Below are 16,890 nucleotides of genomic sequence, written 5' to 3' on the forward strand. Positions count from 1 at the left end.
CAACTTAAAATTGTAATTTGGAGGGTATTATGTTAAGTGACGGAGAAGGCAATGGCAACCCACTCCAGTACTCTTGCCTGGAAAACCCCATGGACGGAGGAGCCTGGTAGGCTGCAGTCCATGGGGTCGCTAAGAGTCAGACATGACTGAGTGACTTCACTTCCACTTTTCACTTTCATGCATTGGAGAAGGAAATGGCAACCCACTCCAGTGTTCTTGCCTGGAGAATCCCAGGGACGGGGGAGCCTGATGGGCTGCCGTCTATGGGGTCGCACAGAGTCAGACATGACTGAAGCGACTTAGCAGCAGCAGCAGCAGCATATTAAGTGAAATAAGACAGAGAAAGACAAGTAATGAATGATATCACTTATATGTGGAATCTAAAAAAATACAACAAACTAGTGAATATAACAAAAAAGGAGAATCACAGGTATAGAGGACAAACCAATTGTTACCAGTGAGGAAAGGGAATGGGGGAGGAGCAATATCAAGGTGGGGAAGTAAGAGGTACAAACTATTATGTATAAAATAAACCATAAATATATATTGCAAAACACAGGGAATACAGCCAAAAATTACAGTTTTATAATAACTATAAATGAAGTAAACTTTTTAAAATTAGAAATCACTATAATAACCTATAACATATAATGTTGTACATCAACTATATATACTTCAATTAAAAACAGAAAATTATAATTTTAAAAGAATTTACAATAGCATTAAGAAACATGAAATACTTAAGAAATACATTTAATAAAATATGCACATGATCTGTATACTGAAAACTACAAAACACTGCTGAGAGAATCAATTACGCCTTTAATAAACAAAGATGCCATGTTCACAGATCAGAGGACTCAATATTTTTACAATATCAAATCTTTTCCAATTGATCTATGGATTCAATACAATCCATATCAAAATACCAGCAGGATTTTTTATTTCACAAGTTGATTATAAAATTTTCATGAAACAGAAGACATACTCAATGTTTTGTTGTTGTTACAAAACAATTTTGAAACAGAAAGACGAAGTTGAAAGATGTACATAGCCTGATTGCAAAGTTTATGATAAAACTACAGTTATTTGGACACTGTGGATATTAATGTAAGGACTGACATACATATCAATGGAATAGAGTAGAAAGTCCAGGAATAGTATACACATATATTGTCAATTCATTTTCCACAGTAATTCAAAGCACAGAAGACAGTTTTCAATAAGTGGTACTAGAACAATGGCATATCCATATGCAAAGATATAAACTTCAAATCTTGTCTCACATCAGAAACAAAAATCAAAACTCAAAATGGATCATAACCACAATGTTAAAAATAAAACTATAAAATATACAGAAGAAAAAAGAAAATGTGACCATTGGTTAGGCAAAGATGTCTTAAACAAGGCACAGAAAAAAAGAAAAACATAAAAGAAAAAAATTCATTAATTGTACTTCACCAAAATTAAGAACTTTGGCTCTTTGTAAAATACTGTTAAGGAAATAAAGAGGCAAGTAATAGACCAGGAGAAAAATATTTGCAAAGCACTGATAAAGAACTTGTATCCAAAATATATAAAGAACTCTCAAAACTCATTAATAGTGAAAGATCCAATAAAATCAGTGGGCCAAAGATTTGAAGAGACATTTCACCAAGGAAGATGTATGACTGGCAGAGAAGTACATGAAAAGTTTCTCGAACCATTATTCTATTTTGAAAATGCAGATTAAAACTACAATGAGATTCGTCCATATACCCAGTGCTTTAAAACTTAGTAAATTAAAACAATAACCATATAATTCCATTTCATGTTTTTGTGAGTCATGAATTCAGGCAAAGCTCAGACTATGCTACTCTATATAACGCTGACTGCAGTCAGTCACTGGTACTCAGTTGGCAACCTGGCTGGATTTGAGAGACCAAGATAGCTTCATTCACTTTACAAACTGTCTCAGAAAATACAAAAAGAGAATAGAAAAGAGGCTACACATCAAAGCAACATAAAAGCATTTCAAAAGGGGAAAAACTACTCACCAATCTGCCATGAAAATACACAAAGTAACGATATAGATATAGATGTTTAAAAACAATATACAATAATCAAATAGAGTCTATCCTAGGAATGCAAGGTTAGTTTAATTTTTGAAAGTAAAATATAACTTGAAAATTATAATATACCGCATTATACAGGAGAAAAATCATATGATTATCTTAATAGATAATATTTGATAGAATTCAATGCTTATTAACAATTTTAAAATAACTCTTAGCAAACTAGAAATAGAAGGAATCATGTTTGAGCTGGTACAAGTATCCACAAAAGTCCCACAGCTAATACCATAATTAACCACATAATATAACTGCCTTCTTGAAAAAATTAAGATGTTCATAGTCATCACTTTTATTCAACCTGTACTGGAAATTCTAGCCTATACACTAAGATAAGAAAATAGATAAATGCCTTAAAGCTTGGAAATCAAAATAAAGAAATCTATAGTTAAGCACATGACATTATTTATGTATAGAAACTCTGGAAGAATCTCAGATAAACTATTATAATTAATTAATATATTTATCAAGATCATTGGAAAAAAGTAAATATACAAAAATCAATTTTATTTCTATATACAAGAAACAAACATTGGAAAATGATTTTTAAGAAAATACTCCTTAAAGTAGTGTTAAAAATCACAAATAGCCAAGACTAAATATAATGAAAGACATGCAAGAACTCTACATAGAAAAGTATAAAGCATTATTAAGATATATTAAACAAAATCTAAATTAACAAAGCAAGGAGTGGCAACTACAAACAGCAAACTGCTTTTGTACTGCACATAAACTAAGAAGAGCTTTTCCATTTTTAAAAGGTTGTAAACCTAAAAGGAAACAGAATAAGAATATGTGACAGAGACTGCATGTTGTCTAGAAAGCCTAAAGTATTTCTTATCTGATGCTTCACAGGAAAAGGCTGCTAACCCCTGAATTACAGAAACACACCATTTCCAATGATTAGAAGAATCAGAATTACAAAAATGTCAATTATCTGCAAATTAATCTGTATACACATTAACTCCAAATTAAACTTCTAATAGGTATTTTCTTTTGGAAATTCACAAGCTGATTCAAAATTTTTTATCAAAATGCAAAAAGCCAAGAATAGCTAAAACTCTTTTTTAAAAAAATAGCAAACTCGGAGATTTTAAAATACTAGATATCCAGATTTCTTATAAAGCTATAGTAATAAAAACAAAATAGTATTGGCACAAAGTTAAACAGAACAGACTAGAAAGCCCAGGAACTGATCCACACATATACAATCACTTTATTTTCAATAAAACTGAGAAAGCATGATCCTTTCAATAAATGGAGCCAAATCAATTATCCATATGGGAAAAAAAAAAATCATGCGAAATGCCAGGCAGGATGAAGCAGAAGCTGGAATCAAGATTGCCAGGAGAAATATCAATAACCTCAGATATGCAGATGACACCACCTTATGGCAGAAAGTGAAGAGGAACTAAAAAGCCTTTTGATGAAAGTGAAAGACGAGAGTGAAAAAGCTGGCTTAAAACTCAACCTTCAAAAAACTAAGATCATGGCATCTGGTCCCATCACTTCATAGCAGATAGATGGAGAAACAATGGAAACAGTGACAGACATTATTTTCTTGGGCTCCAAAATCACTGTGAATGGTGACTGCAGCCATGAAATTAAAAGATGCTTGCTCCTTGAAAGAAAAGCTATGACCACCCTAGATAGCATATTTAAAAGCAGAGACATTACTTTGTCAACAAAGGTCCATATGGTTAAAGCTATGGTTTTTCTAGTAGTCATGTATGGATGTGAGAGCTGGACAATAAAAAAGGCTGAGCGCTAAAGAACTGATGCCTTTGAACTGTGGTGCTAGAGCAGACTCTTGAGAGTCTCTTGGACAGCAAGGAGATCAAACCAGTCAACCCTAAAGGAAGTCAGATTCAGCATCAGTTGATTAAAATTAAGAAATTATATTCAATCAAAAGCTACCATTAACAGAAAAACACCACAGCCTCAGAGATTTTTGAATACATTTATCTGACAAGAATTCATATCCTGATTATGTATCTAACACAGACACATATGTATGTGCATCCAAAGACATGCTCAAAAATATTCACAAAGTATTATTTGTAATTTTTTTAAATCATAAGTAATTCAAATATCTATGAGTAATAGCATGGGAAAATAGTTGTAGCATATCCATAGGATTGAATATTGTGCAGCAAAGAGAAAGAACAAACCACAATCACATACTACAACATGGATGAAATTCCCAGTCATAACACTGGACCAAAAAGCCAGACACAAAAAAATACACATATACCAAGCTTGAAAACAAGGAAAACTCATCCATGCTGATAATAGAAGTCATAATAGAGGTCATTCTGGAGTAACAGTGACTGGGAAATGATGGAGGCTTCTGGGTTGCTGGTAATGCTCTATTTCTTGACCTGATGGTAGTAACATAGCTATACTTCATTCTGTAAAAATTTATTCACTTAAAATGTATGAACTTTTCTGCATATACATTAAATCTCAACAAAAACTTTACAGAAGAACACAAATACACTATGTATTTGAAATATTTACCAAAAGAAAAATCTTAGACTAGAACTGATTATATTTGGCCATGAATATGCTCTGGGCCTAATAGCTCTGGGCATGTTAAATAGTGTCCCCCACAAAGGCATGCCCATCCAGAGCCTCAGAACGGACCCTTGTTTAAACAGGGTCTTTATAGATATAATCAAGTTAATAGGAGGTCCTACTGGATTGGGGTGGGCCCTTACCCAATGACTTTCATTTAATTTGGACAGAGATGCAAAGAAAAGAGGGCTTCTCCTGATGGTTCCACAGTAAAGAATCTGCCTGCAATGCAGGAGATGCAGGTTTGATCCCTGGGTCAGGAAGATACCCTAAAGGAGGAAATTGTAACCCACTCCAGTATCCTTGCCTGAAAAATCCCATCGACAGAGGGATTGTAACCCCTGGTGGGCTACAGTTCAAAGGGCCTCAAAGAATCAGACACGATTGAGTGACTGAGCATGCACATATAGAGAAAAGAATACCTGTGAAAACAGAGATACATAGGGACAATGTCAAGTGATAATAGGCAGAAGTGGGAGCAACACATCTACAGCACAAGGAACCCAAGGGTTGCAGAAAAACACACCAGAAGCTAGAAGCATCATGAAAAGATTCTTCCCTAGGGCCTTGTCAGAGAGCACAGCTCTGATGACACCTTGATTTCAGACTTCTAACTTTCAGAACTGCGAGAAAATAAATTCCTGCTGCTCAATTTATAATCATTTGTTACAGCAGATATAGCAAACTAGCACAGCAGGTAAAGAAGTCAGCAGTGCAAGAAGAAAACTCATTTCAAAAACAAGCATTCAGAAGGTTGGAGAGAGGGAGCACAGGCAGCCAGTTACTTGTCTGGAATCGCTTGGATTGGGTTTGATGCTCTAAAGAGGATCCATTGATTTTATAATACTGCCAAGTTCTATTTCAAGGCCTAGATATGAACGAATAAGAGAAAATAGAAAACAGATTTCTTTAAAAAGAGAAAGAAACCAAGTTGGAGCATTTCTGAAGACAAAGAGCTTGGTCTGATACACCTGTAGATTAAAGATGAAGTGCTTTGCTTATACAATACCATTCTGCCATGAAGAGACAAATGTTTTACATATTAAAAGTAACAGCTGTGTTATTTAACTCAACAGAAAAAATACATGCAAAAACACCATCTCAGGTAACCCTAAGAAAGATGGTTATAAAAGGTAAACTTGTCATAGAAAGAGGTAACAATCTGGATGATTCGGAGTGCTCTTCTATGGTAGGGAAGAAGAGAAATGAACTGTATCATACAGTACTTCCCCAGAAATGCCCAATCCTGACACTGGCCATAAATGCTAAAAGGATGGATCAATTCTACTTCTTCAGCATCAGAAATTTACTGTACCTACTAAAAAGAGGTAAAGGGAAGCTTGCACAGAATGAAAGAGGTAAAGAACAGGATTTCTTACATTGATTGCTCATCTTCACACTGGTTGTACCCTTCTGCAAATTAACAACCACCTAAATGTTCTAAAGTAGCAAAGGCACTTACACTCCCCAAGGTTTGAACCACAATCACCACATCATGCAATTTCTGTTATAAAGTCAAAGTTTATTATATATAAAATGAGTTGATGACAAAATTTTATGATTCACTATATTCTTAACGGGCTTCCCTGGTGGCTAAGCTGATAAAGAATCCACTTGCATTGCGGGAGCCCTGGGTTTTATCCCTGGGTTGGGAAGATCCTCTGGAGAAGGGAAAGGCTACCCACTCCAGTATTTTAGCCTGGAGAATTCCATGGACTCGCAAAGAGTCAGACACAACTTAGTGACTTTCACTGTATTCTTAACAGGTTTTGTTGTTTTGTTTTGTTTTGTTTTTCAAAACAATCTCTGAATCCACAAAGGGTGAAACTAAAAGGCAGAACATAAACCTGCAGGTTTAAACACATGTATTTGGAAATTGTGATAATCTTCATTTATTTGGAAAAATGTTTATTTCCAGCACATCCTCAGAGTACATAAAAGTACAAAAAGAATGCTAACCCAACAACAGAAATCATTTCTAAGGGCTGCCAGATATTTTGAAAGTATTTCTGTGATTTGCATATGCTAATAATAAAGCATTCTGATTATTAATTCAAAGAGGTAATATGAGTCTCAGCCATGCAGCACTGTTGACTTGCTTACTCTTATACAGTTTAAAAAAAAATGGTGTATCTTTAAAAAAAACTACATCCAAGATTTTTCACTCAAACTGTTCTTCTTGTCCATCATTTATCTATAACATCTTACCATAAACATGTGTAACCAACTCAAAATGAATTCAGTGTGGAAACTTGTATTCATGATGCAAATAATTTTGTGGCATAATTGCTTATTTTACCAATGGGATCTTCATTCTAGAGAGACATTCACTTAGGGGGGAAAAAGTTATAAGAAGTTTCCATAATATACTTAAAAATAAAACCCAATTTACATACCACTCCTCAGAAATAGAGCTGAGTAAAATGAGACATAAATCCAACTCCCCACTCTTCCAACAGACATGTACATGACGAGTCCTTCACTTCATTCAGGACTTTCAAATGCCCTCAGTCAATGAGACAATGGCAACCCACTCCAGTACTCTTGCCTGATAAACCCCATGGACGGAGGAGCCTGGTAGGCTGCAGTCCATGGGGTTGCTAAGAGTCAGACACGACTGAACGACTTCACTTTCACTTTTCACTTTCATCCATTGGAGAAGGAAATGGCAACCCACTCCAGTGTTCTTGCCTGGAGAATCCCAGGGATGGGGGAGCCTGGTGGGCTGCCGTCTATGGGGTTGCACAGAGTCGGACATGACTGAAGCGACTTAGCAGCAGCAGCAATCAATGAGAACTGCTCTGACCATCCTGTATAAAATAACATCTTGTGCCCCTAATTTTCTATCTCCTCTTATTCTGCTCTATTATTTTCAGAGTATTTATCTCCAACTGACATACTACGTAGTGCTTTGTTTTTGCTGTTGGTACTTAATTTCTGTCTTCTCCCACTAGAATGTAGCTACCTTGTGGGCAGAGTGTTGCTGAGCTCCAGCTCCAAGAACAGTCCCAGCAAAGAGTAGGCAATAAATGAATGAATGAATGAAAAGGAAAGGAAATGAAGTCTATAATCTGTGATGAAAAGAAGTTAAACATTTTTTTAGATGTACTAGATTAGGAAGAAATTATTATTCCACCTGGGGTATTAGTAACTGTAGTTGTATAGTTTCCTAGATCATTTTCCACTGAGTAAAAAGCTTCAGGGCAGATCTTTTATGAGCTGCCCATCAACTTTCCCCATTTTATGTCAATAGGGATAATCAGTACAGAATGTTTCTTAAACAATAAGATTATTAAAAACTGAAACTGCTTAATGGGTGCAATAGTTAAGAATCTAGGGTATGGAATAAAACAAATCTCTCCAAAGACACAACAGCTCTTTGATTCGAACACAGCCCCTTCTGACTCAAGTGCAAGGTTCTGCAGCGTTTCCTCTGTGGGAGTTCTGACCGCTAGCCGTCACATATGAGGTGATGAAGCGTTTGTCCTTATCATTATGCACTTTGTGTGGGTAATGGATGGCTTCTTTATTTTCTAGAAGGTAGTACTTCGTTTACGAGCCACCTCTGAAATCTGTTTTCTTTCGTGCTGGCCTTTCACTGTGCTCTACTGTGGTAACACCTATTCCTCATCCTCATCACGCCTGGAGTACGGGAGCATTTTGGAAAATGAATCTGTACTGTACTTTGCACCACAAATGATATGCACCCCATAATCTTTCAATATGTTCATACCTAGTGTGTTAGGTGGCTTGCGTTATGCTTCAGAGAGCTGTTCCTGACCTCAGACACACCTCACATCAGTAATTCTTTGCTGCACACACTAGTTGTGGGTCAGAGAGAAGAAACAGGCCCAGAGTGGCTCTCTTGCTCCAGAGAAAAAGGATTCTGGTTCAACAAAATGAACTCTCTAGCTCTTAATAGACTAACTACAGGGCTGAGGTCTTATTTCTGACTCCATGGGGAAACCCTGAAAGACCACACAGAATCTATAGGAAAATGTGTCTCTTCTAAATGTGCCAAACCACAGGCAGCTCACTAAACTAGGGCTCTCCAGTGTGCCCTGTTTGATTCTGAATGTAATTCAGGCTGCCACTTGGATCAGTCAGCTCAGGCTAACTAATGCTACCAGCAGCAAAAATAAAAACCCAAATCTCAATGACTTAAAACAACATGGTCTATTTCTCCCCTCATGAAACATGTTCAAGAATCAGCTTCAGCTCTGGCATCTTTACCCCCAGCCAGGCAGTATGCACAGCCCCTCTCAAGGACATGTCAGTTTTGTGGCAGAGTTAAGAGAGTAACAATAGAACTCAATGGAACAATAGAACCACTCAATGGTTCTCAGAGTGGCATGTATCACTTCCACTCACATTTCATTGGCTAAAGTAAGTCACATGACCAATTCCAACATCAGTGTAGAGGGACCCTAAACCTCTTGTGGGAAAGGGCCAACAGGGAGGTGCAGTGAAAAGATGTGAACAACAATACAAGCTACCATCCTCATGATCTAAAATCCTAAAAGGTTTAGGACATGGTTGACCAGCTTGGGAGTATTCACACTTCACTTTGAGAATCTGATAAAAAGTACAGAACCATTCCCAGAAATATATACACAAATACAAACCTGTCCCCAGAAATACGCACACATATAAATACCTAAAAAGTTTGAATATAATTTCAAGGGTCAGAGAGCCCTAATTCCATACATGAACTCAAAACTCGGAATAGCAACTCTTGTTTTAGAGAAAATTTCTCCATAGATTTTTAAACTGCCATGTGTCAACCTAAAGTCAGCTTTGTCATTCCACCTGAATTAGAGGGAAGGGACCTTATCCAGGAAGGACACCTATATTCTCTGCAAACTTCCTGCCAGGCTGGCCCTGAGGGGCTAGGAACCTAGGTCACTGCTCTCCACATCATCTGGCAAAGTCCACTAAAAGGGGACCACATTGCCTTTAAATTGTTATTTTCTTCTTCCCATTTAAATTGTCCACTATTTTGTCATAGTGTGGTTTTTTTCTGTTTTATACATCATCTATCTATACATACATATATAAGTAATATTGAAATAGCAATTGAGTAATGTTAAGTATTAGTACTTACTAATATTGCATAAATCATATTGTCTTATCCTAAGACAACCAAACACTGTCAGCTGGTACACACACACATACACACACACACACACACACACACCCTGTGTATCTGTGGCTCTCTGAGCTCTATAGGATCACACATAAAAATCAGGTTTTTTTTCTAAACTCTAGCAAAATCTTCAAATGTGACCACAATGAAGCTTGGGTAAGGAGCTCAGAGAGAGGGAGGCAAGGGCATCTTCAGCCTACCGGAAAGCAGCTCTACCAACGTGCCTGAGATGAGGGCACCTGGCCTGCCACAGGTGTGATGACATTTCAGCAAACGCCAAATGAGGCGGAATCAGCCACCTACAATCGTAACAAGCGCCTGACAGGACTGTCAGCTGGCTCGCTGAGAGAGTCATTTGTGTGCACACTGTGGATTGAGTTTCCTTTTTTTAAAAAAAAACTGTTTTAAAGTAGATCTATTTTTTTTAGTTGTGATTTGGAGCCAGAAATCCACACAAAGTCGAAGTACTTTAAGGAAGTGCATGAAACCAAGGGAAGTGCCAATCGGAGGACACAGCACAGGTTTTCTTGAGTGAAGCTGGACACGGTTTTGGCTTCTGACCTGCACATCTCTCCACAAGGTTGAGCAAAACATGGAGCAAACATCATTTCAATTTGAGAAAAGAAAACATCCTGAATATTTTATGACTTCAGATCTGAACTCGGAGCAGCCACAACTGGAACACTGCTCCTGGATGTAGAGGAAGAAGCCCAGCAGGTCACAGGCTCACATCCACACTGGGCTCTGCTCAGCCCCACAGCACAGGCCACACAGCCCAATGTATACGGGAGCCACTGCCCAGGCCTAGAGAGCTAGAGGGGATAACGTATTCTCATCTAAGTAGACCCTCAACTTCAGATTTCTTTACCAAAAGGTAAAGGTTATACAATATTATATAAACTTCTGGTGTGGAAAAAGCCACTCCGAATGTGCAATAAAATCTCACTGAGAATAAAAGTAAAATAACTTTACCTTGGGACTTATCCACAATCCATATCTGCTTTCTGTTGGATTCTAAAACTCTTTGAATTTTACATATAACTGCATCCATTGCTTTAAGCAAACCCAATACATAAACATCCTGATCAGGGGGTGAGAATTTGCTTTATAAAAACCTTCACTAAGGATTTCTTTAAACAGCAACCTTCCCTGTAGGCATTTAAAAATAAATTATGAAAATATAATAATATACATTTTGGTACACAGCTAACATTAGGAACTATACCATCACCCATTATTTACATGTGATATTGTTCCTTAACACTTTGCTAAAACACAGGTATCAAAACAACAGCAAAATCCTCCAAGTATAAAGAATAATCATACTCTATAATCTGCAAAATGAATAGCTGTTTAACATGATCATAAAAGGAGTAATACTTGTGCAAAATATACAAAAGCATAAATGCTACTATTGGGGGGAGAAGTATTAATTAACTGTTTTCAATTTCATTTTAATGAATTTAAGTATCAAAATTACAAACCACATTGCAATTTTTGTTTTCTAATAACAATTATTATGAAATAATTAAAAGTAAAAACATATGTAACATTCTTCCCATGTGGTTCCACTCAATGTCATTTCATCCCTCCTCTCTCTCCCTTTGACTCTCAATGCCCTGGAAATACTCCATACCAGTTACAAGTGCCATGTCAGCCACAGACACAGTTCCATACCAACTAGGCTCTACCCTGTTCCCCTTTGTCATGGTTCCAGGAATGGATGGCTATGGAATAGGCATGATAAGGTACCTTTCAAGCATTTATATACCAATGGAAAGATGGGTGTCTAGATAATGGACCATTTTAATACCCCAATGCCTCAGATTCAGACATTCCCATTACAGAGATGTCATGATTAGAAAATCCAAACAAAGGAAAATCATTTACATGATTTACAATTATTCCCTAATATTTAAAAATACCACATAACCCTCCCTAATGTTTTTTTACTTATTACGTGTGGCTCCACGCTGATAGCAGCTGAAAATTGGGATAAAAATACAGAGAGTGGGAGGGGTGAGAAGACTTATTAGGGAGAGAGCAGAGCCCAGAAATCTTGATTAGCAATCACCTCCACCATGTAATGAGTTTCTGGACCAGCAAGGGTGAAATTGCACGCCAAAATTCACAATAAATTATTCTCCACTTGAACACAGACTAGCCATATCATCACCTAGTTCCAAGTTTAGAAGATTGAACTTATCAAGTGCATTGCTGAACAAAAGCTGGCCCTCATTTCCTAATGCAGTTGACTATGCTGGATGATTAATTGAGCGTGGATGAAGGCTTAGTAATATGGAACAATGATCAAAGACCCTGTATCAGCCACTGGGCATGCAGTGCTGTTATTATAGTGTCAACCAATAAACATAGTGTTTAAAGGGACTCTACTGGCAACACACTAATTCAAGAGCGGGGCCACGCTATAGAATAACTGCTCCACAGAGAAATTCACGTAAAGGCACCACCCTTGCTATGTCCTTTCCTTCAAGTAACATCACCTTGTAATAGAGTAAGCTATTTGTGCCTACCAGCTGTTCAAAAACACTGGTTAAATTTTTTATCAAAATTGTTTAGAACAGCTTTGAAAGCAGATTTTATAGAAGCCATTTAAATGTCCCCATCTACATTTTCCAATATTCCTCTCTTAATCTCTGTCTTTAAGTAGATCCCAGTAAGAGGATGCAAGTACGTTTAACAGTCTCCAACCACCACAATTTCAAAGAAAATCAGACCAGTGGAAAATGGAAAGGCATAGGAATGTAGACTTCTCTAAGGTTCTCTGCTTCAGAATCTTGATAAATATAAGCAAGGATGCAAATCTGTATTTATATATGGTTTAATAAAAGATTCTTTCTGAGATATTTTCTAACTCAACAATGTCATGCTTATCTTTGTACAAACAATTGTTGAATTTCATTCATTCAAGATTATTTTAATAAGCGTTGACTGAGTTAAAATATATGTTAAGTTTCGCGTGCAGCACAAGAGATACAAGGTGGAATTACTTATCCCTGCCCTTAAGTCCAGTAGAGGGGGAGAGATGTTTAAACATTAGTTAGTTAGAAGACATAAAAGAGTTGGATAAGTGCATAGGCACTGAGTATTTTGAACCTCCTAGTACTCTTGCCTGGAAAATGCCTGGAAAATCCCATGGGCGGAGGAGCCTGGTAGGCTGTAGTCCATGGGGTCGCTAACAGTCAGACACGACTGAGCAACTTCACTTTCACTTTTCACTTTCATGCACTAGAGAAGGAAATGGCAACCCACTCCAGTGTTCTTGCCTGGAGAATCCCAGGGACGGGGGAGCCTGGCGGGCTGCCATCTAAGGGGTCGCACAGAATCGGACATGACTGAAGTGACCTAGCAGCAGCAGCATGAAGGCTACTTAAACAGAAAGTAAGACTTTCCCCAGATTGAGGCACCTGAGCTGTCCTAGGAGAGAGCAAACATCACTTCATGCAATGAGGGGGATGGTCTGAGGGGACAGTCTGAACAGAGGAACAAAGACTAAACGAACAGAAGCCTGAGAACTACAGCACTGTGGAATGTGAAGAAAAGTGCAAGAGAAGTAGAAAGAGACAGATGCAGAGGTAGGCGGGTGAGATTAGAGGGTCCTTTGATACTATCCAAAGACTGGCCTTATCCCACAAGCAACAAGGAGCAACCAAAGAGGAGTGACCTAGTAAGATATAATGTGGGGGACTAGTCCGTGTATAATTTACATAGTCTGTACTCCATAGCCTCCATTTTTCTATATCCCCAAATTCAACCAACCACAGACCGTGTAGGACTGTAGTATATTATTTACTATTGAAAACATAACTGTGCATAAGTAACCTGTATGAGTCAAGTTCATGCTATTCAAAGGTCAATTATATATTTTTAAGAAATACTTCTAGGAATTTCATGAAAAAAAAAAAATGACTCTGACCAGAATCAAAGTACTCAGTTAAAAATAGTCCAGGTAAGAGAGGCTAAAGACCTGGGCTGCATCAGAGGAGAGGGAATAAGTAAAAGAGAAGCTAAAACTGCCAGAAGTTGGTGTTTCACTGGATATAAGGCTAAAGAAAACAGGAGCAGCAATACGGCCTCTGGCTTGGGGTTCTTCTTGACAACTGAATGAAAGGTGATGCTGCTGAGTCAGAGGATGTGGAGCTAATGTAAATATAGATGATGAATCCAACCATCATCTGGGTTTGGGAACCTATGGGGCCCCAAGAAGGGGCTGTATTTTTTTAATCTAGGAGTCAGGGTAGAAGTCTGCTGGAATATAAAGACCAGAGGAACTGTTTCCAATCATACAACAGTTAGTCCCAAAAGGAGCATGGTATGACTCACAGAGAGTATGTGAAGCAGTAAAAACAAGGGCTGAACTCAGAACCTTGGGGACCACCTGGTATTTAAGAAATGGTAAGAGGAAAAAGAAGGGGCTTCCTGGTGGCTCAGATTGTAAAGAATCTGCCTGCAAAACAGGAGACCTGGGTTCGATCCCTGGGTCTGGAAGGTCCCCTGGAGAAGGGAATGGCAACCCACTCCAGTATTCTTTCCTGGAGAATTCCATGGACAGAGGAGCCTGGTAGGCTACAGTCAACGGGGTCACAAAGAGTCGGACACGACTGAGTGACTTCACTTTCACTTTTCACTTCCATGCATTGGAAAAGGAAATGGCAACCCACTCCAGTGTTCTTGCCTAGAGAATCTCAGGGACGGGGGAGCCTGGTGGGCTGCCGTCTATGGGGTCGCACAGAGTCGGACACAACTGAAGCGACTTAGCAGCAGCACACCAACTTTGAAAAAAAAACCCTCAAAGAAAGAGGATCTTTGAGACCCCCCAGAGAAAGACAGGAAGAAGTCATAATTGAAAGGAAGGAAGGGATGAGTAGTGCCAAATGCCCAAATCCAGCAGAGATGTTCCATAATAACAGAGACTGGGAAAACACCCACTGGATCTGGCAACTAGATGATGTCACTGTTGACCCAAACAAGAGTCATATAAATGGTATGATAGTGGTGAACCTGTATAACAGTGCACTGAGGAGTGAACTAGTGAAAGTAGCAAGAGGTTGCAAGTGAAAGTAGCAATCCTTCAAGAAATTTGGGATATGAAGGAGGATAAGAGAGGATAAGAGACTCTAGATAAGAGTGCTAGTTCAAAGGGGGCCTGGAAAGGCTGAGAAGAGGCTGGTTTACATCCTTGTTTTGTAATGAGGAGCTTGAATGTGTTTAATAATTTGGAGGGTAGACATTACAAAGGTGAGAAATGTTGAAGTGTACAGATTCAAGGGGATGAGAAACTGAGCATGGGATTGAAAAGGAGGGGGTTTGCCAAAAGAAGAAAAAAGTGAACTAAGCCTGGCGCCTGTTCCAGCTTCCTAGATGTCATGCTTCCTATCAAACTTACTTCAAATAATTTGCTTAAAAAATCATCTATGCCTTCCTAAGAAAGTTCCACAAGAAAAATAATGTCAGCCAGCCTCCATGCTGACTTCAGAGTTCCTATTCACTAAATCTATGCAAAGAATAAAAATCCACAAAACAAGTAATGGGTATTGATAAACAATACCTCTACACATAGAGACATGAGCATATTCATTAAGTATATGTTGTATTAACTTGTAAACAATGCCCTATGGTAAACACCTGTTCAGATCCACAGCAAAATGACTTGAAAAATATAGGTGGTCTTCAATCTCAAACAGTATTTCTGTGACCTCCCAAGGAAGTCAGCTTCTACTCAAAGGCCCAAGAAGTTTAAATGTCAAATAATATGCACCATCTAGCCTTACATGCACCTTGGTTTTAGTTCCAGCTTTGTCAAGGCCTTACCACATAGACATATGCATGTTCTGTACCTCCTCATCCTCACTCCTTTCTTCCAATAGGGAGAAAGGTAGGAGGCCCTTGTAGGGATATCCAGGAATTATTATCAGCAAAAATCAAAAGCAGCACAGGTGGGAGCAAGGAGAAAGAGGAGGGAGAAATAGCTCAGGCAAAGGAAAGTGCCAGAATTCATCACTTGGATCCTCCAGGGTGCTTTTCCACCTGCTCTCACTGCCATCAAACTCCTCACGCTATTCTAAAGCTGTCTTACAAAGGACTGTGGTGTGAGACCAAGATAAGAACGCAGGGTCATTACCTCATACCTTCTAATAAGATTAATTCTAAATGGATCAAAGGTGTAAATCTAAAATATCAAATCATAAAAACATTAGAAGAAAACCCAGGAGAATGTTTCTTAACTCTGAGTCGGTATGGTCTTTCTAAGTATGATACAAAATCCAGAAACAATCAAAGGGAAAGAGCAATGAATCTGACCGATATTTAAAATTTAAGCTGTTAAAAAAAGTTTTAAAAATGACAAATTTTAGAAAAACACTTGCAACCCATATGCCAGACAAATAATTGATTTCTTTAATAAGGAGTTCCTACAAACAATTTAAAAGCTCAATAAACCAATAGAAACAGCAGAGAATAGGAACCTCCCTAAAAAAGAAATATGAATTGATCTTAAACATGTGAAAAGATATTCAACCTCATTTGTTATAAAATAAATGCAAATTAAAAAGAGATGCTGTTTAACTGATTAGTTAGACAAAGATCAAAATATTTGGAAACACAGAGGGCTGAAAACAGTGTGGGAAGAGCTATTAGATTGTAAACTGACTCAATATAAACATGTAGGACAATTTGGCAATATCCATCAAATTTAAAGTGTATGTACTCTTTGACTCAGTATCTCTATGTTTAGTTATTTACATGTAGAATGTTTATATAGGGATTTTATTGAAATTTTCTTTTAGAGAAGGAAAAGATAAAAACAACCTAAATGTCTACCAATAATAGGTAACTAGTAAACACTAATGGGCTTCCCTGGTGGCCCAGCAGTAAAGAATCTGCCTGCAATGCAGGAGACCCAGGTTTAATCCCTGGGTTGGGAAGATCCCCTGGAGGAGGGAATGGCAAGCCATTCCAGTATTCTTGCCTGGAGAATCCCATGGACAGAGGAGCCTGGTGGGCTACAGTTCCCAGGGTAGCACCAGAGTCAGACAT

At 38.0% G+C, this 16,890-nt stretch overlaps 1 long non-coding RNA gene across 1 annotated transcript in view; it reads right to left on the reverse strand.

Moving 5' to 3' along the window:
* The window catches only part of LOC123334223, an 86,890-nt gene that overhangs the window by 20,366 nt on the left and 49,634 nt on the right, over window positions 1-16,890 (reverse strand). The window lies entirely within an intron of this gene.

The sequence above is a fragment of the Bubalus bubalis genome, chromosome 1 (genome assembly GCF_019923935.1).
Source record: "Bubalus bubalis isolate 160015118507 breed Murrah chromosome 1, NDDB_SH_1, whole genome shotgun sequence".
NCBI classification, from domain to species: Eukaryota; Metazoa; Chordata; class Mammalia; order Artiodactyla; family Bovidae; genus Bubalus; species Bubalus bubalis.